Here is a 27,900-nt window from a genome sequence, read left to right as displayed (position 1 = left end):
GCTAGGTACCGATGCACTTAGGTCTTCAGTCATTCAGAGTCTTAGTCAGGGATCCTGATCTTTTTGCCACTGCAGTAGCTTTTTGTTGTATTTGTTATTTTGGATTTGTTTTGGTTGTATTTAAACCCAGTAGACTTCTAGGGTGTCAGATACCTAAACTGATCTGTGTTTGCTTAGTTTTGTTTTCTTACAGCTGGTCTATTGCAGTGCCCATATCTAGGGATGGTAAGCTCGTGGGATCCTTTCTGGGGTGGCTGAGCAGCGGCCAAAAGCTAATGCCGTTGCTTGTAGTTGGGTATTCACACAGGTCTCTGCTTGGCAGCGTCGGGGTGCTGATATCCTCACAGACCATTAAAGCTGTTGCCAGAAATGTTTACTGAGCACGTTTTAATCGCTGCATGGACGTGAGGGGCTGCCAGTCGCTGGCAATGGTCACTTCTGCTTGAGGGGGTGAGGCTGTTACCGGGTTTTGCATCCCAGTTCCCCTGCCCTCACTGCTGGCTGGTCGGGATGCAGCATCTGCAGCCCACCTGTAGTGGGGGGAGATATAATTAAGCTGCAGTACCTGCATTCAGCTCAGGGGGTTTACCCCGCTAGCTCTCAAGCCCCCCAAATTGCTGGTAAGCCTGGTGCTGAGGAAGGCTGACCGGTGTGAGGGGAGCGGGCACGTGCCAAGCTGCTGCATCTCGAGGGGCTTGGCACCAGAGGATGCAGGCAGCCTTCAGAGCCATAACAAAATATTTTTAGAACTTCAGGAAAAAATGTCTTCTAAAATGCATTAAGGTCAGCGTTCAACATGCTTGTCTTTCCTTTCAGTCTAAGATCTTGCACCTTTTGGAAGGCTGCAGATGAGAAACTGGTGAAAATGAGGTTTTGTCCTGTTGTTTTGTGGAGAAGATGCTCTACAAAGTAGTGTCAAATGACAATTTTGGAACCAAAAAGGTTGACATTCATAAGCCTAACTATAAACTTCAGGTGAGCTTAATTTCTGTATGGCTACCTGGTTAATAATTAAGCGTTTATTATGCAAAATATTTTTAATTTTGGAAAGAGGTAAAAATGAAGTTTTCGATATGGTTTCCACCAGTGCTCAAGAGATGGCTTTTTGGAAGAGAAGGAAAACGTTATTGCATATGATGTCTAACTCTCTAAGATAGGCGCTTAAAATGTGGCTTTTCAGCTGGAAATACATAGACTTATAATGCCTTTTTTTCTATCAACAAACTGCACTAAAAACCTATTTCAGCATTTTTCTGCTAAGTGTAGGCAGCACACTGAGGTGGTTAGGGAGCTCTTGGACCCTTCTCCTTGGGCAGCTGTCACGATCAGCCCTCCTGCAATAACTCTCACCCAGAGGAAACGTAGCCAGAAGAAATCCCTGCCGAAGTCACGACGTTTTTGGTGGAGGCGTGTGACCCGTGTGTGTGTCTGTTCTGTGGTGACAGCAAGCATTTAATTGTGACTAAATTTGATACACATTCTGTCTGTGCTCTGTTGCCACCTTCTGCTCAATGTCTTTCCACTGCACTCTTGTGGTACAGTAACACGTTGCACTGGGGAGCTCGCATTGGAGATGACATTTGAGTATACGGTGTTCTAAAGCAGCAGTGCCAAAAGGAAAGGTCAGCTCCTCTTCTGAATTCTTGAATGCAAAGCCCTGTTTAAACAGTACAAGGAAAACGTCTTCCGTAGAAAATTACTGATCGTTTTCATCATTTTTGGAAACTAAGATGTAAGCCATCTCGCTGACACCGAGTAGCTTGGTCTCACTTCGGTGAGCTTAAAAGCCCACAAACTGAGCCAGGCAGCACTTGTGTATCGTGCTGCGAGTCACAGGTTACTGACTGATTTAACCCTTTGAGCGTTTTTATAGGGAATAGGAGCAACTGGAGGAGTGGCGTTGACAACTTGGTGTACTGATTTCTTCTGGAGATTTCCACTGGGTGCTCTCTAGAAAGCATACTCCTGAATGTGTTTATCCTGCCAGCTCTTAGGGCTAATTGTACGGACCCAAACGCAGGCTTTATTTCCTCATGCTCTGTCAGGAGCTTTATTCAAGTAGAGTGAAATAAAAAAATTCAGCTGCCTTGTGACACGGCTGATAAAAACAAAACAAAACTTTCCTTTTTAAAATGCTGGAAATAATGTGCAATTTATATTGTAGCCAAAACGCATATTAATCCTCTAGTAGAATTTGTGATAGAGAGGAACCAAGGAGATGTGATGTGGTTGCTAATTAGTGTTTTTTGCTAGCAGAATCAGCTAGGAGGAGAAGCAGTCATGAAACTTCCCAGACCCTGAGATCTGTGGGGAAAAAAAAAAAAAAAAAAAAAGGAAGCAGGTGTATCTTTATGTCCTGGTTTCTTCTTCTCTTTTGGCATAGCTTGCTTAGAAGTTACAGTGATATTCTTTGTCTGAACCTGCTCAGCACCTGTGGTTTGTGAGGGTAAAGAACGTGAAGTCAGCGCTGTAGGAGAAATACATACTGCAGGGGAAAACGATCTGACTGGCTCAGATACTACGTGGGGAAGCGGGTCCTCATTTCCATCATATTTTACTGATATTCACCAACAAAGCAAACCAAGTTTTTTCAAACCTGAGAGGCGTAAGGGATACATTTTGATATAGCTCAACAGTCTTGATGGTGAAAGGCCAGCAAAGAGACTTCTCATCTGTTGCACTGTGGTAGAAATTGCTGTGCTTGCTGAAGACACCTGGCCACCGAGCTCCGACAAATCAGCAAGACTCTGCAAAACTTGGCCAGTGGTGTGGGAAGCGCACTAGCGGCCAGGTACTGCCTGCAGTTTTAAACCTGTGTGGTATCAATTTATTTCAGTGTGATAACTTTTGAAGTAAATTTAACCTATTGAAAAATCGGCTATGTGAGTTCCCATACACAGGCTCTTGGCTTCTGCATCTGCTCTCGCCATCTTGCAGCCCTTGAGGTTAACACATTTTGTGCAGGAGTTTGCGGCCCTTCTTCCCTGGCTGCCAGGCGGTGGTGCCCTGCTCCTCCCCTGTCAGTGCCGAGCTTCTGGCACAGTTTCTTCTGCTTGGAGAGCATTAGACTCTTTTTGTCTTTTCTGACTGCTTCTTGTCTATTTTGTTCTTTTTGTTTATGCTAACCCAGCGCTCGACAACCCCTTTGTCTTGTATGGGGTCATGGGTTCCATGGCATGGTACAGTGACGATCTGCTGTTGCCCATGGTATCAGGCTTTTCCATGGCTCTGGCCATCTGAGGGAAAAACATTAAAAGTTCAAACGAGCAGAGTGTGGTCTTGTCTGCTGTGGCTCCTTTCCCTGCCTCAAGGCTTTTGTGAGATGTCGATGGCTATTTTAATTAACCTGATTTATTGCTCTACTTGATGTCAGAGGAAACAGGAAGCACTCATTTTAAAATAAAATCCCAAATTTTAACACCTTTCAGTATGACTCCCCATGTAAGTTTCCCCTACCATCTCTTGAAATCCAGCTCAGTGACTGTGACGTCCATGAGTGTGAAGGAGAAAGGAAGGGAAAGCCGTGTGTTACAGATCTGGGCTAATGCCCAGTGAGGTCCAGCAGCATCTTTAACTGGGAGTTGGTTACATCTTTGCTAGGTAAGTGTGGTGTTTTTAATGGGTAATGCCACTTGGGTGCAGCAGTCCGGTAAGCACTCTTCGTCTCCTACGTACCTTGCTGGGTGTACCATGCTTAAACTGGTGGAGTACAAATTCTTTCTTTGCTGTCTTTCACATGAGCACCAATAAAAGCAGTTAGCAGTCTGTGGAGTACTCTTTGCAGAGGTGGAAGTAATAGCTCTGTGTACAGGGATTAGTGTCGATTTCTCATGAAATTACAAAGCAGCAGTTCAGACCAGCTGGCAAAAGTACCAACACAGATCTATCCTTCATCTTTGACTTCAGGAACAATGCGGATATCTTTAGAAAAACAAATCTGTGTGCTAACCAGTGCAAGGCTCATCTTTCCTCTCCCTCAGGTTGCTACTGAGCTGCAGTTTCCAGAGCTACCAGTCTTCTGCAGCAAGGCTGAGGCTTTGCTCATGAGTCCTGGTGCTGAGGAGGAGGAAGGTCGTGGTGGCTGCCAGTCACAGTGGTGACAGACAGAGTGGTGAGGTGGGAGGGAGGAATAACACCATGCACAGGAGGAGTAGATCCAGCAGGCAATGGGTAGGGGGAGAACAGGAGAAGCCACCTGAGTCCTGAAGATGGGTCAGGAAACTAAATTCCTGTTCTCAAAGAGGATTAATTTTTTCTCCAAGCCAAGCACTCGTCATCTCTTCGCTCTCTGCTTGGCCCGGGTCCAAGGCACCAGCTCAGGGTGCTGCTGGGTGGCCTCAGTTGAAGGCACTTCCCACTGGCACCCCGGTGCTACCCCAAGGAGCGCACGAGTTGCGGCCACATGGTTGTCCCTTTCTAGCAGAAGCTCGGTTGATGGGCTAAAATTGGGTTTGAAATCAAACCTCAGGAAGCCCGCAGTCCCACTGAACCTCAAATGAATGCTTTCAGATGTGTGGTTCCGATGCAGCATTATTTCCCACAGGTGGGATGCTTTTGCATAGCGTTACAACACTTTTTTTCTTGAAGCAGATTTATCAACCAGACACACTGAGGCACAGTTGAAAGTCGTTGCTGCGCAGAGTTCACCGAAGCCTTGCTAGTCAAAGGATCCTTTGGTAGGTGGGGTGTGCTGGGGGGGGTTATGTCGCTTTACTGTAAAAACGAAACCTCCTTAAAACTCAGGTCAAGTGACACAGTATTTCTTTCTCTGAAGGCGAATTTCCTTGAATAATTTTGTGTTGCAGCTAACCGTGAGGAACACAGGCTTAGTTTTGCACTACACGTGGGAGTTCTGGGGTTTAAATACTTTAAGAAAAAGTAGTACTGTAGTCCTGGGACAGATGTCAGCTCTGTGCTTAAACAGAGCACACACACGTGCGTGCATGTATCTGCAGTTATTCATGAACAGACCTCTTGAGTGGGCACAGTTCAGCCTACTTCAGTGTCCAAGCCTTCTTACCTGAAGGACGGCGTCTTAGAGAGGAAAAGGGCAGTTCAGTTTCAAGGCATGGGGTGACGGGTGGTGGTGCCTGTTGCAGTCTTCTGACTTACTCTCTGTTCCATAGGAGGCGAAAGGACAGGAGGTAGGCAGTGTAGGAGGTAGGGTGCTGAACATCTCGTCAGTGGCATAAAGCATCCTGGCTGGAAACATGTATAACGTTTTGTGCATCTTTGTCTATTTTCACATAAGGAAAATAGTATCTTTTTAACTGAGCAGAGGATAAATAAGTACCGTCATTTCAATAATAGTTGCAGTAATATCAGACAAATACTTGTTTTTCAAAGGCGATGTTATAACATCACTGAACGTTCATCTATTTTTTGGGAATGGTCTTCAACTTGATTATTGCTAGGGAATACTTGAGTTTGTGTATTGGCTGGCAAAGTATGACTAGCATTTTTGTTTCTTTTGGGGCTCTTCTTTTGTCTTTCATTGCTTTCCTGTTTGGGAAGTTTAAGTTTGGTATTTCCTGAGTTTCCCAGCTTTTTGTTGCTTTACTTTCATTTATAGTTCAATAGACAACAGCCTCTCAAGTATCATGTGATGGCATGTGTCCTTACAAACTTATTTTGAAACGCTGTTCTTAGCCTTTAACCTCAATCTAATTTGCAATTCATATCACAAAATTTAAAATAAGTAGGCAATCGCTAAGTAATCTCAGTTTTTGTCAGAATCTGGATTCTGGTCACTTTTTTTTTTTTTTAAACTACTTTTTTTTTTTTTTTTTAGTCTTGTATCAACAACTGTATTTAAAAACTGGCTCTGACTTGCAGCTATTTTTCAGGACAGTGTCTGTTTCAGAGTGTAATGAAATCTTGACATTTAGTCAAGCTTTGACATTTTCTGTTAGACCAGATTAAACGTTCCTTTGTGCAGGTGCATTTCAATAGACTAGAAAATGGCAGTCAGAGGGTCACCTTTACTTCTGATGTAGCTTCTGACTTTTAGTCAACAGAATAACATCAGGATCGATCTCAGACTGTGTGGAGCTAAAGGATACATCACAGGCTTGCCACTTCTTGTTTTTACGCTAAGTTCTGACTGAGTTCTACTTAATTCAGTTAAATAGGTACACGTTGTAATGAAATTACTGTTTCTAATGTTCCTGCCAAAGCTATGGAGAGACTTCTGCCGTGTAGATCATGCTTCATTTTTCTTTGTGTCATTAAACTACTCAGGAAAGATGACCTGACTTACTAGGAGATGTGTGCTGCTTGGAAGGTGCGTGGAAATCGGCTCTGGGCAAATCAAAAGCTATGACAGCCCAAATCTTGGACTGACAGCTCTTGGGTTTGCGAGTGCTTCCATTTTCCTGTCCTGTGTATCTATGTAATGCAGGAGTTTCCTTCTCAGGCTCCGCATGTTTTATCCTAAGATGAGGAGAAGGATTCAGATGAGGAGGCCTCTGAGTTGCTTCTGGTCTTTAAAGGCTGTGTCGTGTTGGAGCTGGCTGCTGCTGCAGCGAGTAGTCAAGCAATGTAAAAATCTATTTAGACACCTGGAAGATGATGCTCCGGTGCACGTGAAGTTTTGTTGATCTCTGTTTTTACTCAACTTTAATTGCGTGTACAGAGGATCTGGAATATGAACTCAAACAGAGCAGCATACTTTGTTCATCCGTGTCTTTTCCTGGGTTTGCTTTACCTTCTTGCATGTTGTTAGCTTCTGTTGGGTGTTGAGAAATTTGACAATATACAAAGCAACAGCCCGATGTCTGCTTCCCTTCAGTGCACTGAAAAGAAGAGGCTTCCTATTCATGGTTTGCTCAGTGTGTTGCTGTGGTTTCTGCAGGGACACTCTTTTATCATGCTCCTGCAAGCGCAGCGTTCACTTTAAGCTGTTTCATCACAGTTGTCAGAAAAGCAGATTGAAGCCCTGTCTTTGATTGTCTGCTTGGGCATTTTCATGGGTTATTTCTGAGGGATTCTGGAAAATTACCTTATGGTCACCTAGGCAGAACAAATAGGGATTTTGAATTACAGCATCTTTATTTTTATTTATTTATTTTATTATTTTTTTTCTCTCCCACCACAGAAAAAACCTGCAGTAAAATGCAATTCCTTAGCCCATTTCTGGATTAGGTTTTTGTTTGGAAAGCAGAGGAGGTAGCAGAAGCACTGATGAGCTTTTGATGCTCTGTCCCTGGGAGCCTGAGTGCAAGCTGCTCTGTGGAAAATCTGTATTTAACACTGCTTTCTTGATACGTAGGACATGCTTTTGTACTGTATTTGCTGCACAGATAGATATAATTAGATTCTATCTTGCTCCCATAAGGAGTAGAAGGAGTTAAATGTATCTGGTGATGTTTTCTTTCCCTCTTTGTCACAGGCTGGTTCACAGATGCATTTTTGTTCGTAGAAAATCAAAAGGCCTGAGGAGGGCATGGTTTGTTTTTGCCAGAGAAGTATCTGTGATCTGCAAAACAAGATGCTTGTCTGCTTCAGTGTGAACTGAAAAAAAGAATTTCACTGTTAAGAAGGAGATGGCTGTTTAATGGCCTGGTGTTTAACACTGAGGAGCTGGGGTCTAAAAGAAGAAACTGATGTGGTGTTAGATGATGCTTACTGGGGAGCCTTGTGAAATCAAGAAGGAAGAAAGCAGAGGAGCAGAGGATTTGGCACACTCAGGGGCTGAACTTTCTTGAAGCTCTAAAATGAGTCTCTTAGTGCAGTTGTTTCCCAGTGATAAAACAGAAGAAAGATGTGCAAGATCTACCTGCTGAGATTAAATTTGTCAGTTTTGATGTTCAAACGTGCTTATTCTGCACGGAAAATCTGCTTTGTGCGTTTCTGCCTTCCCTGTAGGGAAGACAATGGGAAAGAAAATGCCCATGACACTGGTCATGGACAGTATCCTGTCACATAAACCAAGTTAGAGCTAGGCCCTAGTGGAGTGAAGGACAGAGCTCTGCTGGTAGCAACACCTTGGATCAGTTGCAGAACGAAACGTTTGCTTGAAGTTTTTGAATAAGGCAGTATAAAATAGTGTATGTTTGCTCCACTTGCTCAGATTTTGTTGTAGTGAGCACCGAGGTTATGCCTTCCCTAAGAGGAACTGGTGGAGTAGATTCTCACTGCCGGTAGGAAATGATGCGAGAAATCTGTAAAGAACTGCTGGTGTGTGATGTAGGGAGCTCGTGCCAGCGGGTGGGTTTGAGCTAGCTCCTCTCATCCATGCACTGGGCTGCTCATCAGGTCACTGCTAGGTCAGAAGGTAAGTGGCCATTAATGCTCAGACTGTGTCCTTGAACAGCTCTCTGTGGTTAACTCTTCTGTAGGTATTTGCAGGTGCGTAAAGGAACAGGCTCCCTTCGATGCAGCCCTGTCTCCTTCTAGTGAAGGAAGCTGCACAGGAGTCATCAGCAAGGAACTGGGAACATGAACTAATTGAGGAGAAGACAATAGTGTCCAAAACAAAAGGGGAAAAAGGATGGCCGTGGGATGGGGAGGAGTCAAGGCATGATAGGAGAAAGGAAGAAAGCAAAAAAGGGTTGGGGGATAAGCGTCGTAGCCTGGGGCTTTCTATTTGATACGTAAGGAAAGGTTGATTAGTGTTCATCCTGCATACCAATGTGTTACACAAGGGGAGTTGAAGGAGGGAGAAAATGTAGATCCCTGCACTAAATATTCCTTTTCATTTAAGGATAAGGCGTATGAACCTAATTTATGCTTTGGGCTCACTGACGATTTGCTATGGTATCTAGGTCTGCATTCACTTGGATCTTTTTCAAAGATTTATCACTGTAATGTTTTCCTGAGCATGGGTCAGTATGTCCCAGTTAAGCTTATGTCTTCATAGCAATGATAAATAGTAAACTTCTAACCTAATAGGCATCTTAGGGACATGCACACGGTGGATAATAAATGAAAGAAGGTCAACAGGAGAGTGACCACAGCAAACACAGCTGCCGTCAGCTATTAGAGTGCAGAGCTATTCCCTTATGTTTTAGAGCAATGCTCTGCTCTTCCTCTGAGTGAGAGAAGGTCAAGAAAATTGCTCCCTGTTTTCACAGATGTGACTCCCAGATTGATTGACAGGGTTGAAAATCATATTGTGTACTCTTCTGGGCTGCTATAGGCATCCATTAAGAGGCCATGTGTGTAATCATGCTGCATGCATGTTCTCCTGTTTTTTAAGGTGCCCCAGTGGTCATTCCACATCTATACCTTTGAACTTTGTATATTTTCTAGAGATTCAGGTAGTGCAGCTAACAACGCACCTTGGCATTGGTTTGAAGTAAGTCGGTGTTTGCTGTTGTGGAGAACTAGCGTCTCTTCTGCAACAGGGGTGGGATTTTTCACTGTGACGTTTTGAGCTGTGGATGGTTTTCCATGTTGTACTGCAGCTGTCAAAAGCACCAATAATGAGTCTGCAGCTAACTAAGGAGCTGCAGACAGCAGGGGAAGAAAGGAGTTGCATAATTTCATTACATGTTTTAGTTGTCGAGAGCAAATGCTTTATAACTTCCTCTCTGCATTGATTCGAATGCATCTGGAATCCCTTTGTTGTGTTAAACCTCAGCCAGTTGTGAACACCCCTTTGAGGCTTTAGTAGCTCAGATTTGAGCCTGGCATAGAGCTATACATAATTCCAGGGGTCATAATCCCCACATATCTCTGCTTTTCAATTCCAGTTCACTTCTAGTCTGTAATTGAAAAGGAAACGTTTTATCCCTAATTGTACGAATTGATGCTATTTTGGTCCTGTCTAAACCTAGCACATTTCTTTCATAGCAGCCATAGCACTTTGAATTAAAACAACACTTGATATATCACTCCAGAAAGTTTAATTTTTAATGATTTTTGGCGTTGTTCCTTACATTCTAACTTCCGCTCCATAAGCCAAGAACATTGTTTTCTGGGAAGTTGTTGGCTCTCCATTCCCGCTAACTCCCTGCAACACCACTTGGATTATCACAAGGAATCTGGTGACAGCGTCCCGTGGAGACATTTCTGCAAACAGAAATCAGGCCAGTTCTCCCGGTGCCAATATAAAATCCAAGCTGTGATCCACAAATGCGTATTCCAAACATTTTATGCTTCCTTCCTCGGCATGGTGGAATGTAAATGTGACACCATGCTATTGAAGCCGCTGTTCGTCCTGCCTGGCAGTAGCCGTGTTGCAGCACAGTGCTGCCCTAGAGGGGCTAACGCGTTGGTGGCTGTGCTGCCAGGGGGCATTCAGTTGCAGTCAGCACACACAGAGACGCAGAACATTCTATATAAGATCATTTGTAATTAAATTTGTAATTAAAATTCATTATTAATGAAATACTTGTATTAACAGGCCCCATTTTTATTAGTCTTAGAGTTTGTTATTAGACTTTGTGAATTTCTGAGTAAACCTTGTGATCAGGAGCACGCTCAGTTTGTTCTCTTCATTATGTTTCCTCAAGAAATACACATTTTTCTTGTTTGTTTGGTGTGAGGAGCCTTGTGTCCTTTTGGGTGAGGAAACGTCATCTTAAAAGGGTTATCCAACGTAGGCTTCAGTTTCCTTGGTTTCTGTTTGGGATGGTATAGTTATTTTCCTGGAGGAACCCTGGGTATATAAATAAGCCCTGACCCTTTGTGATGCTTGTCCGCCGCTTGATAGGATTAATCTACTCATGCTATTTTGTACCACTGAGGATACCAACACACTTTACAAACGCTATCTTGGCTTTGTTCTGTGCTGCCTGCCGCCTGCTATCTCTGATTGGTAGGTAAGAAAAGAAGGATGAGGAGATGTGTCAGTACAGAGTGAGGAATTTAGGCAAAAACAGAAGACCTTTGTCATGTAGAATTGCTTTCATCACAACGGCATGCTGGTCCTTTTCCATAGCCACATGCAATCTACAATTTCGATATGTATTTTTTTCCCCATTACTAGAATAACGTGTGACATGACTAAGGTTCAGCTGCAAATTATGGATCAGCACTGCATTTTGTTTGCATCCAGAAGCGTTTCACTGGTCACGTGTTAGATGGGTAAGATCTGAACACAAAGAAGAGGAACAAAGAAGGGTGTCCGAAGTGATGTTTTCTCTCTGCACATCAGTGACCCTCTGAATTCTTGGGCAAGGCACCAGAATTCACTGGTCCCAGTCACTGGTTTTGTCAGGCTGCACGTACATTTCTGAGAAGTATTTGAAGTATATGTGACCATAGGAATGATTTTTTTTTTCCTCTTAAATGTTATTTTTGAAGTGTTGTTATATCTCAACTACATAAGTGTGTTTCAGTTGTTTTCAGTATGCGCCAGGAAGAAAAACAGATGCCTTCTTCTGTGGCAGCTGAGCTGAAGTCAGTGCTGACGTTCCTGTTTACAGCACATCGTCCTAGAAACGGGCTATTCAGAAGATTTCTTGTTTTCTTCAAAGTCTAATATTTGAAGCCTTACTTGTCATATTCTTCTGGTTTTCATGTACATAACAAAATACTGATGTTTGGCATTGGGGAGTACTACCCTAAAATGCTAATCATGTCACATGCTATACTTACTGGTCAGAAAATGTCAAGGGGTCACTGACCAGCAATGTCTGATGCATTCATTATTTTAAAAAGGTGTTATTTTTTGCTGTATTTTTATGAGCTTCATTTTTTTTTTTTTTTTTTCAGTCCTACTCAGTTTGAAGGCAAGATGCCTGCTGTGGGAGGAAGTAATGGGAAGAGACAATGGCATCTGCATTAGCTGCTAATTTTAACCTCTCGCTATCTTTTCTCTCAGGATGCACTGCGCAGACAGAAATGCTTGTAGGCGGATAGGGAGCAAATTATTTTCCCCAAGCAAACTAATTACATGCCAGACATAAAAGGTACTGCCAAAATGACTGGTCGCTCTTCACAATCATTCCAGAAGATTTTTGGCTTCCAGAATGGAGTAGGAGTCTGGTAGTAACTCTGTTCCTGTGAGCTCTGACTGAACCCAAATAAACGTGGTAGGCCCAAGCCTTTAGTAGTGGGTGTATGCTGTGTTCGACAGTGCTAAAGGTACCCTGAGCAGGTTTCTGGGAACACGTCATCTTTTGAGAAGCTGAATTTCATTATAACTAGGGTTTCCATGTTTTTTTAGGGCTATTACCACATATAAGGTTCCTAAATTAAACTTACATTTTGAGAGAAGCATATAAAATAGGGAAGTGGTGCTAAGGCGCTCTGAAGTCTTTTACCTCAGCTTACAGGTGTCCTGGTTATATTCGTGATTTGAGCTGAGGAAGGCGATTATCAATAAAAATTTGATTTAGCCTTCTTTATTAATGGAAAATTGCTTGCAAACAGACCGTGATTTTAAGAAACCCATTTGCTATTTATAATCATTTTGTATATAATTCTATTTTTCCTCAAAATAGCCGTTGGTAGTAAGATGTATTGGTAGTAAGATGTACTTTGTGGTCCTGGGAGAGCGCCGAGAGCAAACTCTTCCTATCAACAAAGCATCCATGATAATCAAATAGGAGATGTGGGAACACAATGGGGACAAAACCATGCCTAGGAGTCACTGGGATGTTTGCATATCATTTTTCTCATCATTTGTTCAGCTGTAGCAGTGAGTGGAAATTGACACCATCTGATAGCTCTTCAGCAGTCTCTGTAAAATGAGTTTGAAGGGCTCAGGGGAGCTCCCAACAGCCATAACCCCATCTCTTAGATCACCTCCACAGATTTTTTGCACTAATTGACAAGCTCGCTGCTGCTGGCAGCAGAGAGATGCGTGGCTGTGGAGTCTGAACCATGTTTTCGTCCAGGATTCGGCCCTTCTTGCGGCTCACCCAGGAAATGCCGCTGAAACAGAATAGGAAGGTTTATGGTACCACTTTGCCTGCTATGCCTGCTATTACGCTCATAAAAATGCTCTAATATTCTTGGGTCTTAGTATTTTATCTTTCATTCTTACCCATTCCTCCACACACTCTGCAGTTTTATTTTGCTGCCTAGCTGTGCGGAACCAAACCACTACCTTTGGCTATTGTTTGGGGGGAGGTGGGGAGCAGGGAAGCGTGTGATTTGGGTGAATCAAACAGCCGTGAAGGTTTCCATCCACTAGGACGGCAGATAGCACTGGTGCTGGCTTTGACTTGACAAGGCTGTGGAAGAAGTGAACTGAGCATTCGGGCCTGGTCTGATCTTCCCGCTAGGGTTGCCAACAAAGGCTGTGCTTGTTGTGGTATTGCTTATGACAGAGTTACTTGTTCAGGGGTAATTATAAAGAGATCACCAGCTTGTCAAAGAATAACGGCCTTGTCTCCAGCTGGCCTCGCGTGGGTGAGCCAGTTATCAATTTGCTGAGCCATTGTGCCTCTAATGAAAAAAAGAAAATTGTACCGGCGTGTGATGCCTGCGGAAGCTGGGTGTGTCCAAGGGCACGCTAGGAAACGTTGCAATTCCTTCCTTCATTCACAGTTCGGTTTGCCATTGTAGACAGCATGAAGCGTAAACTGGAAAGAGGCCAGGAGACCCATCTGCTATCAGAGAGAGAGCTTTCTAATTGCGGCCTAGTAGGCAGAGCTAATGACATACCTTCTCGCCTATGAATGCTTTCATGAACTTCTCCTGTCTCAGGAGATTCCCTCAGTGCTGTGCTAAATTGGGTCGTTTGTGTGTACACAAAGGGAAGGACAAAGGATGGGTTTGTGTTCCAGTGTTACCATAAAACTCTGTATCTTCTCCTCAATAGTGTAGTGCAAGGATTCTGCTTCACTTTATGGGCAAAAGTCGCTGCAGTTTCAGGGCATTTCCTTGTTCTGTGCAGGTATGTATGGATGTCTTTTAGTATGGATGTCTTTCAGGATGTCTTTTAATGCTCTGCAAATTGGATCAAAGGAAGCTTCTTCCTTTAACTGCTGTTTTAAAGCTTTCAGTAACTCCATACAGAATCAAAAAGTACATTAAAACATTCTTCCTAGTCCAAGTTGAGATACTTATTAAAAATAAATAAAAATGAGTACTGCAGTTCATATATTCAGATAACCACCTAACAAATTAACATTTTTTGTTGTTGTTCAGGACAATAACAATGCATCTAAAGATGCATGGCTGCATGCATTCAATAAAAACAGACAATAAAAAAATCATAAAAGACAAAACATAGCCAAACAACTAAAAAAAACAACAACAAAACAAAACAACAAAAGACCCTCAAAATGTAACCTTGCAATTCTACCCGCTGTGACTGACCTCAGTGATTGTTGTAATTCTGACTGCCCCCATTCCCAGTGCTCATTAATATTCTACTACATCAGTGACACAAAAGAAATTCACTTGTGGAATTTTGCATAAAGCCCAAATTTCTTATTAATTTTGCACAAATAGTCTGATGATAAAAAAACTAAATGCACTGACTCCTAAGCATTGTTGTTTTGACTGACTGTTGGTTTTACGTTGTAATAGGGCTGGTGGGTCAGTTAACTACAGTGGTTCCTCCTTATATCCCTGTACCATTAGTGGCATTTCTCTTTTTCCTGCTTTGCATTCTTGCTTGCAGCTGGTCACTAAGGGATCAGTTAAATTGAACCCCAAATTAAAACCTAAAAAATAAAATAAACAAAACAAAAGAAAGACAACACAAAAACCGGGGATAGAGCCATAGTTGTAGAAAAGCAATTTCAGATCTTCATGTGCAATGGGTTGGATCCTCCAGATAACAACTGAAAATAGCCGATCTGCCCTTGCGGCTTGTTCCCCCTTGACACTTGCTGTGTTTCATGACTCCTATGTTAAGATTTGGTCCTGCAAGATTACTCACGAAAAGTGTTTTTGACAGGTTTCTGCTTTTTCACTCTTCATGTGGGAAGCAATTATGCCGGTAGAGGATGAATACAGTAAAGTGTAAGGGCACACAATTCAAAGACACGCCTTGGACTTGTAATCACTTCAGTGACTGATAGGAAAACTGAAAGAATTTCCATTTCCAATCCAACTGTATGGTTTTGTTTTCATCTTTGCTCTTCTGTGTGATATAATGCTGTTAAAAGAACTCCGTGTTCTTTTAATTGATGTTTGCTTTGGTATTTTATGATACCGGAGTTTGTTTGTATTTTTGTCACATTTTGTGATCACACTGCAAATCCTTGTAGAAAAGAGGATCTGTTCGATTGGATGAGTTCTAAACTACTTGATAAGTCTGCATTTTGAGGAAGTAGCATTTATTTAAAATTCCATAATGAACTTAAGCCATATGATGTGTAGTTTGGTGTTTCCACTTGCAGAAATAATTAAAGGTGGCTTTTAAGTTACATGTATGTGATGAATGGTGGTGAGATTCCTAAAACTGAATAACTGTCTGGAGAACTATAATGCAGTGAGTGAAAGCTCCCACCTCCTGAAGCCAGCGGCGTACAGGGGATGAGTTCTTGCAGCTGGGAGCGTAGCACCAGCGCAGGGATGCTGCCAAAGGAGGGCGTGCAGGATGGCAGCCCCTACACCAGCCCCTGTTGTTCCACAGGGATAGCAATGCTGTTAATTAACAGTCCTAATGAGCAGCCTCAGGTCTTGTCCTTGTAGCTAGGATGTCTGTTTGCTGTAGCTGGAATACCAAAAGAACTGCAGTTTTGGGTGTTTGTTGTAACGCTTTACAAGCGAGTTATTAATCCATGCTGCTGCTGCACAGCAGGAGATTCACCTGGATATCGATGTAGGGACTATCGATCTCCCTCTTGTAACGCAGGGACCTGGCCATTTTGCAGTTCTGGACCACATCTCAGCGACCAGCTGGTTGACATTTCCATCAATGAGCAGAACCGCTCATTTCTGTCCTACTTCTTGAAACGTGCTCAAGAGAAATAAACGTGCTCCCTAGTATTCATACCTGTTGTTGTTACCATTTCTTGTATCTATTGCTTCAAATTTTCATCTCTGGCCTCTTCAAAGAGGCCCGCTGCCGTGTCAGCCTAGCGCTGTGTTGTGGTTTAACCCGGCTGGCAGCTAAACACCACACAGCCGTTCGCTCACCCTCCTCCTCCCTCTCTGGGATGGGGGAGAGAAACGGGAAAGTGAAGCCTGTGAGTTGAGATAAAGACAGTTTATTAAGCTAGAAAATAATAATGATAATAATAATAATATGTACAAACAAGTGATGCACAATGCAATTGCTCACCACCCGCTGACCGATGCCCAGCCCAACCCCGAGCAGCCGGCCCCCCCAGCCCGGTTAGCCACCCCTATATATTGTTTAGCATGACGTCAGATGGTATGGAATACCCCTTTGGCCAGTTTGGGTCAGCTGTCCTGGGTCTGTCCCCTCCCAGCTCTTGCTGCACCCCCAGCCTGCCCGCTGGCAGGACAGAGCGAGGAGCTGAAAAGTCCTTGGCATAGTGTAAGCATTGCTCTGCAGCAATTAAAACATCAGCATGGTATCAGCACTCTTCTCATCCTAATCCAAAACATAGCACCCTACCAGCTACTAGGAGGGAAAAATAACTGTCCTAACTGAAACCAGGACACGCTGTTGTTGCAGTAGGAGGGTACTTGTCCTGCAATGGAGAGGGCCCTTTTTCCTGCAGACCCTCAGTGGTACTGTAAGGCTGTCTGGGGAGCTGGTTGGAAGCCTTGCTTGCTTTATTCGCTCGATATCCCCTGAAAGCGGGATGAAGCAGAAGAAATAAAAATTGCATGTGTTTTAATAGGCCAGCTGCTTCTTAGTAGGAAACTCATATCGCATCGGATAGACTTAAGAAGGAATATTTAAAGCTTTATTCAAGGTCAGTGAATCTTGCAAGTTGCTAGCAATATATTTCTACAAAGTTGGATAAGACCCGATTACTTTTCAAATGATGATGTGTGAGACTTCAGATTACCAATGTTCATACACTACTGTGTTTACAAAAAAAGTATGGGGATGGTTTCAGCTTACTGATATGTTCTGCCTTGCTTTACAAATAAGTCATGTTGACAGCTGATTGTTCCAACCCATGATCACAAAGGGATAAGCCTGACTGCAGGTTAGGTCAATTCCGCGAATTGCAAAGTTGTTTGTGGACATGAAGAAGGCAGGGGAATTTGATTGCATGAGTTTATCACTCATGGGAAGGGAGTCTTTGTCAACTGATGTCTCAGCTCTGTGCTTACGTGAAACAAATGTATTCTTAATTTTTTGTTGCCCTAAAGGACTAGGAATCTTGGATTAAACAACTTGTTCGGTGTTTTCCCAGAGCAGTAGAGCAGGCTGGGTGCCTCAGTCCTATACTGCAAGCCAGCAACCCTGCTCAGTGCCTCTGGTAATTCTAATTCTGAGGAAAAGAAGTTCTAGGGGCACATCTTTCTGAATGCTCAAAAAGTGACCTCAGGTGTGAGCTCCAGCGAAGACCGAGTTGAAGTAAGTTCTTGTTCTCTCACTTGAGCAGATTTTTTTTTTAATTCACGTAGGTTGTAATGAAGTATGTATCGAAATGGAAATGCAGCAAACATATGGGAGAATCTACTTATATTATAATATACCCTTCCCACCATAAAAGCCCACCTCTTGTGCTTTCCAGATGTTTAAAGAACACCACAGGGCGATACTCTCAAATGGCCAGTGGGTTACAGCAATGCAGCTCTGTTAAGCCTTGGGAAAAATGTAGTTGGTGGAAAGTGCTTAGTTGTGCTCAATTGATCTGGATTTTAATGGCACAATGCTCGGTCAGGGAGCCCTCCCTTTGTTTTAATTTGGAAGAGTAGCACAATGAAATAGGCAAAAACCAAGTCTGAGGTTGACAGCTAAGAGAAAGATGTGTTAAAAGCAACGTGGGAATTGCTAGATTGAAGTATTTCAACTCTTGATCATTCCATGGCATACTGGTGCTTCATGCTGGACAGTTGTTAAATTAATGCGTGCCAAAGTTTTAGTGCATGCTCCAATACTAATGTATAAGGCAGACATGAAATTGCTTTTTGGTATTCTGTCTTTACATTTTTTTTATAAGCGAAGCATTTGAAAAGAAAACATAATACATGTGCTTTTATATTAGACTTTTTAATCTCAATGTATTTTTAAGCATCTCACAGTGGTACTTGATATAGTTTCTGAAGTTATTTTAGCTCCTCACTGCCACTCATTTCAGCTGTCAGTGCAATATGTGCATGGGCACATCTCCAGTGAGGAGAAAGACAAGGCACTGAATTACAACCCAGTAATTTCTAATCACTTTGTAGCTGAGTGCATCCTCTGAGTGGTTTGTAACAATGCATCACCTTAACCATTAGGTTTGATGTGCTGAGGAGACTGAATATTAAGATTGCCTATGGATAAAACAGGTAGCTTTGATTTCTGACATGTTGTTTGATTAACATGGTTCAATATTGTTAGTATTAATTGAAATGACAGAAAAAGCATATTCTGTCACGTCTCATCTCCTAAGCCTGGCTTGTAAGGCCATCTTTCAAACCATAGGAAAGCCACGCGTCAGGAGTTGTTACAGGAAATCAGAATCTTCTGTTTATCCAGAAAAGCTAATTTCCACCTAAATCCCCTCTCCTACGTTCTGCCATCCTATCGCAGCAGTTTGGGCTGGTCACTGCAATGAAACGTGCAGCAGAATCGCAGTCTTGCTCTTCATGGTGGAAGGAATAGCCTAATGGTTTGGTTCTCCCCTCTGTGTGTCTATGTAACTGTTGCACTCAGGAAGATAGCCTTACGCTGCCTGATCTCACAGCAGATCCTAGGTTATGTCAGCTTTAAGATGGACCGGTCATGTCCCAGGTCCGTTTTGGAGAGAGTCACACCACTTTCCAATTCAAATTGTGCCTTCTCAATCTCCTGAATCCCCTATAAAAATGTAGGTAGGAGGACCTGCAGAACTATAGCCAAGTGATTTTGTCACCGATGCTGTAGGAACTAGGTGATGCTGTTTGAAAGGAATGACCATATCAAAGCATGCGACGTGAGCAATTTAAAAACATCTCAGTATTGTATAGCATTGAACGTCTCACTATAAATTCTAAGGAGCCATTCAAACCACAGTATCGGTGCTCCTAGGAGGAACAGCCTCTGAAAAAAGGTGAGCAGTATGGCAGACAAACGACGAGGTTTTATTTCACGTAGCTGCAGCTGAAGAACCAAGCCAAAACAAATGTTTACAACAGCAGAATGCCGGAGTTAAATATCCGCTGTTGCAATGGGAAGCATCAATCGCTGTAAGGCAGCGGATATGTTTGTGTTTCTAGTCCCAGCACTACCTTTTTTCCCCCTTCCCAAAGAAGGGATAGGAGGCTTCTCGTGGGGAAGAGTCCTGGCTTCCTTCGTCCCCTCTTGACCTGGCAGTGCCTGGGGAGCTTGGCCCTGGCCCAAGCCCAGCTGATGGCTGCGGCGCTCCTATAGGAAGAAAACATGAGAAATGGCATTTAACATTTAAACGAGTGGCTGCGTTTTGGAAGTTTTCCTCAGTATTATTTCACCGGGATTTAACTGAAATGGCTGATGAAACCTTTTCACAGCCTTTAGTGAAGTTAAAATTTCAGTTTGATAAACAGGCTGGAGATACTGTTTTTTTTTTTTTTTTTTTCTGGCTTATATTTTTTTCAGCTACAATTTACTATTTTCTTAGTTTATTATTTTTTATTTTTTTATTTAATTTTATTTTAGTTTCAGAGTAATAGGGAGTTCCTTCCAAACCCCATACAAGGCTATAATACCACTGTTCCCACCCAGTTAGATGTTTCTGATAGGCTTTTAGGATTTCTTCCTAAAGCCATGAGGAATAGCTCATCTTGGTTGGTCCCTTTACAGGCACCTCCTGTTTCTCTCCCTGGCCCTATGTGAGCATGATATATGCTAGGAAAAACTGAATTATATGGACCTGACTGGTAAAACCTGAGGAGAAAACTTGCTTTCCTTCAGGGTTGCAGAGAAAGGAGTGCTCTGCTTTGTGGGGAGCAAGACGGAGGCTTGTTCTTCCTGCAGACAGCCCCAGATTGGGACAAGTTCATATCTGACTGGGCTCATTCTGTGCAGGGAGAGAGGAGCAGCTAGCTGAGGGATCAACAGCTACCATGGTCTTCAACAGGAATGTGGCCAAAAGACCGGTAAAGGTGTTCACCTTTCTGGCCATAGAAAGTACCAGGGGTTGCCTGTAGAGCAGGAATTTAACGGGACATCCAGAGAGCGCAATGTCGCAAGCAGTGAGGAAGTAATGAGAGCTCCTCCATGCCTTCTGCACAGAAGAGCCCCCCACTTCCAACTGCAAAGAAGGCGTTTGTGAGTGACTGGACACAGCTGGTTGGGTAGAAGTGTAAAACCCCTCAGAGGCACACCAGAAAGAAGGATAATAATAAATAATATCAGATAATATCTAGAGGCATTGCAGCTATTTACTCTTACTTTTTTTTCCAGTTTGAAATATTATCAATCTACTTACCTTTTCCTATGCTGTACCTCCTTATTCTGGGTGTTACTGCTTTATGGGTTTATTGTCACTACAAATGTGCCTGCTGCTGTTCTCTTTTTATTATCTGTGGCAATAACATCTCTGCAAAATTAACTTGGACTTGTGTGGTTTCTGACAAGCCTTTGAATTTTGCTATTATCTTTGCATTATTAATATTCCCAAGCCTTTGTTCTGGATTTTTTTTGAACATTATCTTGCTCATTTTCCTGTGATGCTCACCCCTCACCACTTCATTTTTTTTTTTTCCTTTTGGGAATTCTTAGGGTTGTGAACCTCTTCAAATAAAAGCAAAGGCAAGAGAAAGGTGTCTTATCATACTTCCAGAACAGCTGTAATTATTCTTGTATATACAATCAATACACAATCATTCCAAAACAAATACTGATTTGTGAGAACCTTGAGCAACCTGCAGTCATCTCTGCTCTTAGTTTACATAATTCTCTGGGTAAAGAGGTTTGTTTAAGCCCATTCTTTTTACCGTGTGTGAGGTTGACATGGAAACCTGCAGGAACTGCTGATACTTGGCTATTTATACATACCTTGGAGTATACATACCTTGGAGTAGTGGTTTTCCGTGCATATCTTTTTACTGTTTTTTCATAGCCTCGTTTTTGTGATTTACCTCCTCTCTGCCCTATCAGGTTTTGTTCCGCATTGCACCCAAGATGCTTCTTTGGGTCACCAGTTAGCTCTGGCAAGCCACTGCAGCCACCAAGTGTGCCCTGGAAGCTGCAGGTTTGGCTCCTAACTGCCCTGCATGAGCAGGTCACCAGCAAAGCATCCTGGTGCCTCTGTTCTGTGAGGATCCGCATCATGAGTGTGGTGAGAGAATTCACCCCTTACATGTGCCTGCTGTTCACGTGACGTTTTATTGCTTTTGGCGTGGCAAGTACGTGCTGCTGGTGGTGTTAGTGGAAAGCTAGTCAGTCTCATCGAGTCACTCCGGTGTCAGTGGCCAGAGAAAAGCAGCAGGATGAGGTTCCCTGGAACTGAGGGGTAAGAGGTTTGAATCCCTGTGTTTAGTCCATTTCTGAGTGTCTGCTTTTATCCATATCTTAGTGTCTCGTTTTAGTAGGAATAAAAATTGCACTCAGCTGTCTTTTTAGGGAGGAAAGGCCTGTGCTAAAGCTTGTAGCATTCTGCAGCATCACCAGTTTCGGCAATGCTTCAATATTTACAAGTCGGAATTAATTTACAATTAATTTTGACTAGTTATTTTGTCAGAATTAATGAGTGTTTCTGCTGTCAGTGAAGCATTTCCTGGAATTGGGCTAGGCTTATGTAGGTTTTTCTACTTATTTTGCCATCTAGAACCTAGACTCTCTGATTTTTAAGAGGCTTCTTGAATCAAAAGGTACTGCTCAACTGAGTTACACTGACAAGAGTCTCTCTGAAAAGCTGTCTTAACCTAAAGGTGAACCAGTAGGTACTGGTTATGGCATAGGGCCATTAAAGATATGCTCTGTTCACAGAACATATCTTCCTGGCACGTTAGTTGGTTTGGTGATCTCAGCTTCTGATTTCAGAGCATCTTGGCTTTAAACCTTGAAGGAAATTTCCACGTTCAATTGACATGAGCTCTTAGAAGTCTGGCTGGAATAACATTGCTCACTAACATCCGGAGTTAAAAGTTTCACATGAAGATTGTTTACTACTTGAATAGCTTAATTACAAGAAGGTAAATTGTCCTCAACCTACTTCTCTGAAGCAATGCAGGTTTCATTTTGGCAGTACATAACATACTAACAACATTTGTTAGGGTTTTAGCTGACAGGTATTAGGCAAAGTGCAGCTGGGTCATTCTTCAGATTACTTACACGTAAAAGGAGGAGTCATTTTCTGACACCCTGCATTGCTAAGGATCAGTTCTGTTTGAAAAGACACAAGTGTGTGCTGGGCAATTTCTGCTTCCTTCGTAGGATTGCTACGTATTTCTGTGATAGTAAAATTTTGCCCTGTCTTTTAACAGCTCTTTGCTGTTTCCTGCAGCAACTCATCGGAAAGAATACACCACAAATGAAAGGCATATCATTAATGTGAAACTGTCATCTTAAAACCCACCAGGAGGTCCCCATTACTATGTAGATGTCACTCCAAGGGAAATGAAAATCTTCTGAAGAACTCTTTTGACCCAGAGTTGGATCTCATGTGAACCAAAACCAAACATACTATACCACCCATTTAACTGTATTTTCAATAAGGCTTTTCAGTGTCTTAAGAGAAATTACAGTGAGCAGGAAGCTGGGGAGTGGGAAAGCAGGGTGATACGTACTTCCCAAATGTCCATTTTCTGGATGCTCCTTAAAAGAGCCATTATGTTAGGGCAGGGTGGGGAGGGGAGAGAGGAGTTTTTCTGGAAGTGGCAGAACTACAGTACCCTTAACCACAGCTTGTACCTACAAGTAAGCAATTTCCATCTTTGATCATTCCGTGCAGTATGTCAGTAAACAGGCCCCAGAGCTCCGGGTGGTGGAAATTTAGCAGTGCCTCTGGCTCAGCAGTTGAACACAGCCCCAGGAGCGACTGTGTCCCGAAGGGCCAGGACAGGAGGCCAGGTCCTCCCAGTCCCCGTCCCATGGCTGTGCTGCTCCTGGCCTCTCCCCTGCCGCTGCGAAACCTTGCTGTCTTGGTAAAATGAGGCACCAGTGTTAAAAAACATCAAGATTAACTGGCTTCCTGACAGGTTTTGTTTTTTGTTTTCTAGTTAGTTTGCGACTAGAACGGGAGGCATTTTCCTATGCACAGCAATATGATGTTTATGATTCACGTGGGCACATGATTAGCTATATAATTTATTGTCTGATTTCCCTAGATATGGTACTGTGAATAGTAACCAATTAAGATGATCAGAAACAGCTGTCTAGTATGAAGAAACAACAAATCCGTCACTGGGTTTTAGGTGCCGTTAGATTGTCAGGTCATCTGAGTTAAAGCACTGTCAGTAATAATGCTGCCATTAAATGTTCTCATTACGAAATATTTTATGGCATAGCATTTACGCGGCTTTTGCTTGCTCGGAGGGATTTTCCATGTAAAGAAAACTAAAGGCAATCCACTTATGTTCCCTCTAATGCATTTTCTTAATAGTTGGAAGATTTAAGAAGATCGGTGAAGTGACGAGCTGCTTGTGTGTTTATATATAGTTTAATAGGAGCACAGCTGGTACCCGTAGCATACTGCCTGCATTGTTACTTCATCACCATTCAATTCAGGATTAGTCTGTAGCGGTCCTTTTTGCTTTGAAACCATCCTACTGCTTCACTTGCTTATCTCCACTGTCAGGTTTTCCTTGCTCTTCTAGCAAGTCTTCCTGTTCGCTGCTTTGTCCGTGGTCCTGCTACGGGTGCTGCTCTCCTCTGGCACTGGGTGACCCTGAGCATCCCGTTCACAGGTCAGTGGGCTGGTGCCTCCCGCGAGAGCCAGCACAAGGTTGGCATGACGGGTGCCCTAGCGCCCGAGGGTGGTGCCACCCAGCTTTGGGGTTGCCCTGTGAGTGTAACTCTCCATCATCTCCTGCTCGCTTCATGAGCCGAGTCCCGAGAACAGTGCTAATTTTCAGGATCTTTCCAGGTGTTCTCTTGGTGTCGGTCATTTTACCTCACGTCTGTTATCAGGGCACTTTTAGAAGAACATGGCTAAATACAAATAGCATTTTAGTCTTTTTCACATATCTAGGACATATCCCAAAAGGGTATTTACAATCCTCTTTCTGTATTTGTATATTTGTTTATTTACTTTGGGTTAGAGCTCAAGGTGTAACCATTACTGAAAAACTGACATCTTCAAAAATAAGTATGTACAGAAAAATCAAAAAACCCGGAGAGAATCCTCTCTCTTCACTTCACCTCCTCATTCTCCAAGTATATTCTGAAAATAGGGTATTAATCAGGCACTGTGGGATGGGGATTTTTCTCTTTTTCTCAACTAAAGCACTCCAGGCTAACACCGCTATCCCACGTTTGCTCCTACAGATCCAGTCTGTAAGTTTACTGTCTTTAACATACACACACGCCTCCCAGAAAAATAAATGTCAGGCTTCTGCCCGGTTTAAAAATATTTTTCAAGTACATGTCTGTGCAGAAATCCATACAAGCTCTATAGTCTCTTTTATTACAGTTTACAGTGTATGGTTGTAGGGAATAAGGCTTAAAAACCTAAATCTGTCTCTCTCCTTACTAATAACAGATGCAGCTAAACTTGCAAATGTGCCTTCAAAGATAAAAGCAGAAAGCTGTGCGGGCTTGCACAATCAAGCTCTAAATGTGGTCTCAGAATTAGGCAGCGAAGTGAAATTATAGATGCACTTCATCTGCCCCCCGTTCCCTCTCAGCACAGTGATTTTGAAGGCAGGGCTGCCGAACGCTTGTTCGCACAGGGCACAGCGCGTGAAGTAGGCAACCTGAGCGCCCGGGGAAAGTTCATTTAGTGACCACACTTAATTGTCTGTGCTTTTCAGCATTAACAAGTAGAATTGGGGCCTGTAAGAAAGCGCAGTGGTTCTGTAATCTGTTCTTGCGTGTGCCGCAGGGCTCAGCTGCGTGGCGCTAAAGGTGCGGAGAACCTTCCCTTGCTAATTTACCAAAGTTCTTCTCTTTTTTTTTGCGTGAGCAAAGTGGTTTGCCATGGAGCAGGCACCTGTCCATGCCCCATCTCCTCATCAGCCTGTCAAGGTAAAGGCAACAGCAGGCCATCTCTCTTGCTGCATTGTTTCAACTGTGAGCGACCTGTGGTGTTAACATGTTTCCAGCTTGATTTTTTTCCTTTTTCCCCCAGCAGTGGTTATGTAGGCTGTGCCCGTACTCAGTGTTAAATTGCGTAAGGAGCCGTTTGCTTGATTCTTTTCCAGCAATCACTAAGTAACCTTTAATAGGAGCAGTATGTCTTTTTGTATTACACACCAATTGCTAAAGGTTTTGAGAATCTCCCCTTGCTAATTTATGGAAGTCCTTCTCTTTTCTGCTTTAAAGAAATGTTGCTATCGCGGCCGACTTTCCCACCTGTAAATGGGCCCTGCTGTCAGTGAAGCTCAAGGCAAGGTCTGCTGGGAAGCCTGCAGGTGCAAGCCTCATTCACTGGGTCAGGGCTCTCCAGAAGTGCCGTTTAGTGTTCTCATCGTGGATAGGCAGTGCACGTGCTCTGCTTTTTTGAATCTGAAATGGCTTTCTTTAGTTGCAGTGACTTAAAATTAAAGACCCATTGCAAAATCCTTGCCTTCTGTCCATAAGTGATAACAAATGTAGGTTAGAATAACCTTTTCCTTTGTGAACTGAGGCCAAAATAGCTATTATAGAGTTACTGCAAGCTTTTCACAGCCAATTAACTTGTGCTATACATTTATTATTTTTTTTAGCATAGCACTCAATTCAAGTTAGTAGGAAAATCTAGTTGAAAAGAACCTGAAGTGACTTGGCCACCTGCTGGCAAGTAAGCTGTGATTTAAATCTCTACAGTGAGCTAGATATGACTGCAGCAAAGCGTCGCGGAATCCCTCCTCCTGATCCTTTCCTGGCGGTGTGCAATGCTAACTGGTTAGTTCTTTATTTCAGGGGTTTGGGCATTTTTTTTTCTTGGGGGTTGTCTTTGTTGTTCACATAGCAAAATTTTCAAAATACTTTAGTTTTAGGAAAAAAAACAACAAACAAACAGAAAAGCAGCAATCACTGCTCCTTATTTCTGACTGCCTTTGGGTATTTAATAGAGAAGAGACAGGACCCAGACTGTAGTTGGAGGTGCACAGCAATACGTTTAGGACAAGCGGCAACACAGGCTGCATCACAGCAATTTCTGATTGTATACAGGAAGAAAATTTTTCACCATGAGAGTGGTCAAGCATTGGAAAAGTCTGCCTGGAGAGGCTGTGGCATCTCTGTCCTTGGAGGTGTTCAGAAATCAACTGGATCCAGTCCTCAGCATCCTCATCAAATTGGACCTGGTTTGCATGGTGGTTAGATGACGTGCAGATCTTTCTTCCAGCCTGAATTATTCCGAGGCTCTATAGCTCCTGTTACCTGGGACCAAAGTCTCCTTGCTTTTTCAGAGATCAGAGTTTAATTTTCCTTTACTTGAACCACAGGAATAATTAATTTTAATGAGCCTAGAGTCTGGCTGGAGATTCAGTTATTTCCGATGTACAGCAGTGAAATGAGGCTGGAGTGCCTGCCTCTGAGATGGTTGCCATGGTTCGTTTGTGTTTAACACTGTGTACAATTTGCATCATTATAACAACTGTATTTCCAACACAGTTTATTTCCACTGACCTCTTGCAACTCAGATATTTGCAGATGTTTTGAAGTCGCTGTACACAATCAGCACGTGGGTTGCGATGTGTGAAAAAGAGAGAAATTTCCTGCTGTGGTGCTAATGATTTGTGGAATCCGTCAGAGTTCTTACTAGTAAGTGCTTTGGAGCTGCATGTTTGCAAATAGCACAAGGAGTCACACTAATGAGCTCCAAACTTCCTTCAGGAAATTCTCAGGAGCCTCACGTGTGATTTTGCAGTGGGTTTTTCTACTGAAAATAAGCCTTCGTGCGCTGTCAATATTGTCAAGAGTGAGGGGCCAGGTTCTGCTCTGCAGTGAGGTGCACCAGCCTCGCTCCTCAAACTGTGACTAGGTGCTGAGGCAGAAAAGCCAGGTACCCCACAGGTCCCGCACCCGTCGGCCATGCTGCGATGGAGCTGGGGACGGAGAGCGTCGGGCCACCAGTACGTGAACATGCAAAGCAAACCTACATCTGGCGAATCTAACATCCCTGCCATTTCAGCTGTTGGATTTGCAAGCGTTACGTTCTTTTAGCACTGTTTCTATCAGCGTGGCATAAGCAGGTTTGTGTAACACATCGTCACCGCTAATGGAGAGCTTTTAACATTTTCTCACCTTGAAAAATAGAGATTTTGAAGGAGATTGCTGATAGTCAGGAGGGCAAATTGTACTGGGTAGATGGTGGCATCTTCAGCATTTTTTATTAAAAACACTTAAAGTGGTTAAAAAAAAAAAAAAGAAAAATTGCTGTGTTTAAAATGGGATCTTTAAAATGTGCGTTTTCACCTATTCAGAATGAAAATTACTTGAATAAATTGTGTAAGGGTTCCCAACGTGATGGTTCTGGCTCAGCATCATCAGAGTGACATAACTGTGAAAGGCTGTCAGCTGGCATTTATTGGGGTATAAATCAGATGCTGCAATATATGCAGAGTTTGCTTTGATTCTAGGCTGAGAATACATTAAGCCCAATGTTAATTCCATATGCTCTGTGGGACCTCTTGTTTATTTCTGGGTTAAACTGCATGTACAGTAACTTTGTAGCTGACCTGAATGTTGCTATTTCTAGCATTTCCCTTTTGCTAACCACACTTGATTTTGGAGAGGGAAACAAAGCAGGGTAGTAGTCCAGAGGATGGGCAGAACACCTGCAAGGCAGGAGCGTGCTGCTTGCTCTCTGCTGGGGGAGGAGATCTGCAACCAGTGCTCACAGGCGACCGCTGAGATGAAATCTGTGT

At 43.0% G+C, this 27,900-nt stretch overlaps 1 protein-coding gene and 1 long non-coding RNA gene across 3 annotated transcripts in view; both read left to right on the top strand.

The window, feature by feature from the left end:
• ANK2 (ankyrin 2) overlaps positions 1 to 27,900 on the top strand; it is a 351,779-nt gene that overhangs the window by 66,861 nt on the left and 257,018 nt on the right. The gene's annotated exons all lie outside the window — the stretch shown is intronic.
• Positions 13,832 to 25,200, top strand: LOC118166586. The gene is made up of 3 exons (XR_004750594.1): positions 13,832 to 13,945; positions 22,920 to 22,929; positions 25,190 to 25,200. It is a non-coding gene; the product is annotated as an uncharacterized LOC118166586 (long non-coding RNA).

Source organism: Oxyura jamaicensis, chromosome 4, assembly GCF_011077185.1.
Source record: "Oxyura jamaicensis isolate SHBP4307 breed ruddy duck chromosome 4, BPBGC_Ojam_1.0, whole genome shotgun sequence".
NCBI classification, from domain to species: Eukaryota; Metazoa; Chordata; class Aves; order Anseriformes; family Anatidae; genus Oxyura; species Oxyura jamaicensis.
The sequence above is the reverse complement of the archived record's forward strand: the minus strand, read 5'-3'. Positions and strand labels throughout refer to the sequence as shown.